The sequence below is a fragment of the Oryx dammah genome, unplaced genomic scaffold (assembly GCF_014754425.2).
Source record: "Oryx dammah isolate SB20612 unplaced genomic scaffold, SCBI_Odam_1.1 HiC_scaffold_26, whole genome shotgun sequence".
In the NCBI taxonomy this organism is placed as follows: Eukaryota; Metazoa; Chordata; class Mammalia; order Artiodactyla; family Bovidae; genus Oryx; species Oryx dammah.
The window spans coordinates 11,569,727-11,574,444 of NW_024070210.1; positions in this window are offsets into that span (position 1 = coordinate 11,569,727).

Here is a 4,718-nt window from a genome sequence, read left to right on the forward strand (position 1 = left end):
CTCCTTGCGGTCCAAGGGACTCTCAAGAGTCTTCTCCAGCACTACAATTCAAAAGCATCAATTCTTCAGCACTCAGCCTTCTTTTTTAGTCAGTTCTAGTCCTTTACAATGAAGGTAAACCACTTTTTCCTAACATGGACTCATTTCTGGGAATGTTTTAGATCCCAGGAACTTGATTCTCAAAGACAGTGCAATCTACTCTTGAAGAATAAGACATTAACTTTTTGTTGTTGTTGTTCAGTTGCTAAGCCATGTCCAACTCTGCAACACCATGGACAGCAGCATGGCAGGCTTCCTTGCCCTCCACTATCTCCCAGAGTTTGCACAAATTCATGTCCTTTGAGTCAGTGATACTATGAAACCATCTCATCTTCTGCCAACTTCTTTATCTTTTTGCCTTCAATCTTTCCCAGCATCAGGGTCTTTTCCAATAAGTCAGTTCTTTGCATCAGGTGTGGCCAAAGTATTGGAGTTTCAGCTTCAACATCAATCCTTAGAATGAATATTCAGGACTCATTTTCTTTAGGATGGACTGGTTGGATCTCCTTGCAGCCCAAGGGACTCTCAAGGGTCTTCTCCAGAACTACAATTCGAAAGCATCAATTCTTCAGCACTCAGTTTTCTTTACAGTCCAACTCTCAAATCTGCACATGACTACTGGAAAAACCACAGCCTTGGCCATACAGAACTTTGTCAGCAAAGTGATGTCTCTGCATTTTAATATGCTGTCTAGGTTTGTCATAGCTTTTCTTCCAAGGAACAAGCATCTTTTATTTTCAATGTTGCAGTCACTATCTGTAGAGATTTTGGAGCCCAAGAAAATAAAATCTATCACTGCTTTTATTTTTTCCCCTTTTACATATCATGAAGTGATAGAACCAGATGCCATGATCTTTGTTTTTTGAATGTTGAGTTTTAAGTCAGTTTTTCCAGTCTCCTCTCTCACCCTCACCAAGAGGCTCATCAGTTCCTCTTCACTTTTTTCCATTAGAGTGGTATCATCTGTTTGTCTGAGGTTGTTGATATTTCTCCTAGCAGTCTTGATTCTAGCTTGTGAGTCATCCAGATCAGCATTTCACGTGATGTACTCTGCATAGAAATTAAATAATCAGGGTGAAAATATATGGCCTTGTCACAACATTAAAACCTGTGTTTTCTACATTTCTATATTTTAGGAAGCAGGTTACATTTAAAATTTTTAGTTAATAAATTAAGAGCAGTTATCTACCTCTCCTCCAAAAACCATCAATTTTATAAATGATGTGCTTTACAGTTGATGGGAAATTACAATGAGCAGAAGTTTGACATTAAATATAAAGAGGCTTAATAATTTGCACAGAAACCACTGAAATATGCAGCTGTCTCTCAGCTTTTGCATTATCTCTTTATGGTGGGATAACTGTGAGGAGCCACAGATTTGCATAACGTCTTTCCTTGGGTGAAACATGGGTTCAAATTAATTTCCAAATTATTTCTTACGTTAAAAAGATTCTATAAATGTGTGTGGAAAAGGGCAGACTGAGAAGAACTTGTCTTTGTATTACAAAGGGTCAATACACAAACACATACATTCACAAAAGTACACCACTCACATTCAAGTGGGCTTTTCCCAGATAATTCAGTTGGTAAAGAATCCACCTGTGATGCAGGAGACCCTGGTTCAATTCCTGGGTCAGGAAGATCCACTGGAGAAGGGATAGGCTGCCCACTCCAGTATACTTGGGCTTCCCTTGTGGCTCAGCTGTTAAAGAATCCACCTGCAGTATGGGAGACCTGGGTTCTATCCCTGGGTTGGGAAGATCCCCTGGTGAAGGGAAAGGCTGCCCACTCCAGTATTCTGGCCTGGAGAATTCCATGGACTGTATAGTCTATGGGGTCACAAAAGTCAGACATGACTGAGCAACTTTCACCTTCACTTTCATTCACATTCAAATGTGCACTCACATACACCATTGTTAAGAACTCAATTTATTTTGAAGAATCATTTTAGAGGAAAAACTTAATTATACTAGACTTTTCCCCACATGGCTCAATATCCTCCGAAGTCCAACACAGAGCTCTAAGGCCAGAATCACAGGCCTTTGCTTGTCATAGGCAACATGCTGGCTGCCACTTAATACCACTCCTGACAATAACTTCACACACTCCTCAAATAAGGATGAAGAATGTATGAACAAGCTTCCTAACTGTCATCTCTATTCCATTAGCCATAATATCACTGTCAAATACATGATCACTCTGAAAGAATGAGATAGCAAACCAAAGATGACTCAAAGCAGGTTGTAGGAAGAAATGAACCCAACCACTAAACAAATTTCTCATTGAACACATCATTCAATAGCATCCAAATAATGTTTATTCAATGACTATGGGTTTACCATGTTTGTGTTTGCTTATAAACATTGTCAAGGATGCAGAGAGATGATGAGGGGGAGAAAATTTTAATTAAGAAAGTTTATTCAGGTTCAGAGACTGGATTGTGTAGGTACAGAATTAATTTTGGTCTGTTGCAATCCAGTGCTTATTTTAGGAATACCTGGATCCATAGTTCTGACTCTTGGTCAACACTGAATAAAAGTTTATGCTGTAAACTGAATGTTCGAGTTTGCATGTTGAAGCTTAATCCCCAACAGAATGGTATTTTGAGGTGGAGTTTTTAGGAGGTGATTGAGTTATAAGGGTGGAGCTCTCATAAATGGGATTGTGCTGTGCTCTGTCCGACTCTTTGAGACCCCATGGACTGTAGCCCTCCAGGCTCCTCTGTCCATGGGATTCTCCAGGCAAGAATACTGGAGTGGGTTGCCATGCCCTGCCTCATGAATGGGATTACTGGTCTTATAAAAGAGACCCCTTCTGCTGTGAGATGTTACAGTGTAAAAAGGCAGGCATCTATGAACCAGGATCCAGGAAGTGGGCACTCACCAGGGGCCAAATCTGCCAACACCTAGATTCTGGACTTGTGAGAAATGAACGTTTGTTGTTTAAAAGCCACTCAATCTATGGCATTATATAATAGCAGCCCAAATGGACTAAGACAGGCTAACTGGTAATGAATATAGTCCTGTGCTAGGATTTGAGACAGGATAGGGGCAACCTATTCCTAGAAAGTGTTTAGTGTGATAGTTTATATCTAGATTCTATTACATTCCTTTGATTTCTTCTACTGAGCCTGGACATGCAGCCTGTTTTGGCTAAGTGACAAGAAGGATATCAGAGATCCTTCCTTGGATAAGACTGTGGCTTGCCTAACACTGACAACAGCCTTGTGATGTTAGGCAGGGTTGTTTTCACTTTATTGGTGCTAGCCTGAGGTAACACAGCATAGCCTGAATTTGAACCCAGGTCTTTTTTTAAGATTAGCGCCTTTATGCTTTCATGATGTTTTCTGACAAATTAACTTGCCTCAATTATCTTTTCAAATTAAGTTGAGGACTCAAAGCAAAAACAAGAGTATATTCTAGAAGCAATTTGATCTGCATCTGTTAATCTTTGCTGAGATCGATCTCAGAATAATGATTATCCTCCACAAGGTCTACTAATGAAAGCTTTCTTCTCCCTTGCTTGCTAATTGTCTCCTACAGCACAGGGTCCTGCCATTCAAGCACCCCTCTTTTAATAAACAGAAATATATCTCACAAGAGAAGTATTCATCTTCTTATAATTCTTGCCTCAAAGTAGATAGAGAAATAGAAAAATTACACTATGGAATAACAATACAACAGAGGATAATAGTTTACTGTATCTGTAATACTATTTTCACTGGCAAAGCAAAATAAACTTAAGTGAAGACTATGGCCAGAAGACCAAAACTATGTACCTGTGTACATGTGTTCGATTTTCCACGTTAGTTCAGATGAAGTCAATTTGTGTGTGTGTGTGTGTGTGTGTGTGTGTGTGTGTGTGTGTGTGTGCGCTCAGTTTTGTCCTACTCTTTGCGGCCCAGTGGGCTGTAGCCCAACAAGCTCCTTTGTCTGTGGGATTTTCCAGGCAAGAATACTGGAATGAGTTGCCATTTCCTCCTCCAAGGGATCTTCTCAAGCCAGGGATCGAACCCGCATCTCTTGTGTCTCCTGCATTGGCAGGTGGATTTTTTACCACTAGTTCTACCTGGGAAGCCATAACATAAAACATACAGTTGTAGCCAAGTCTTTGCAACTCTATTGACAAGGTAAATTTAGCAATTACTTATTTGCTACTCACTGAGTGGGTGGAATATTCTAGGAAGGGCCATTCTGAAGTGCATTGTGAAATGGGAAAAATGTAAACATACTCCCCTTTGTCTCTATAGACCTTACTCTTCCCAATTTATGGTGCCTAATTCTGGCAATGATTTTAAGCGTGACCTTACTAGCGTGGGAGATGAATGCAATTGTCCAATGGTTAGCACATTCTTTGGTACTACCCTTCTGGGTAACTGGGATAAGGACTGACCTTTTTCCAGTCCTGTGGCCACTGCTAGGTCTTCCAGATTTGCTGACGTAATGAATTCAAAACTTTGATGGCATCATCCTTTAGGGATCTGAATATTTCTGCTGGAATTTCATTGCATCCACTAGCTTTATTGACAGCAGTGTTTCTTAAGGCTCACTTGCCTGGCGTGCTGCGATTCATGGGGTCGCAAAGAGTTGGACACGACTGAGTGACTAAACTGAACTGAACTGACTTCACACTCCAGAATGTCTGGCTCTGGGTGATTACACACACCATCGTCGTGATCC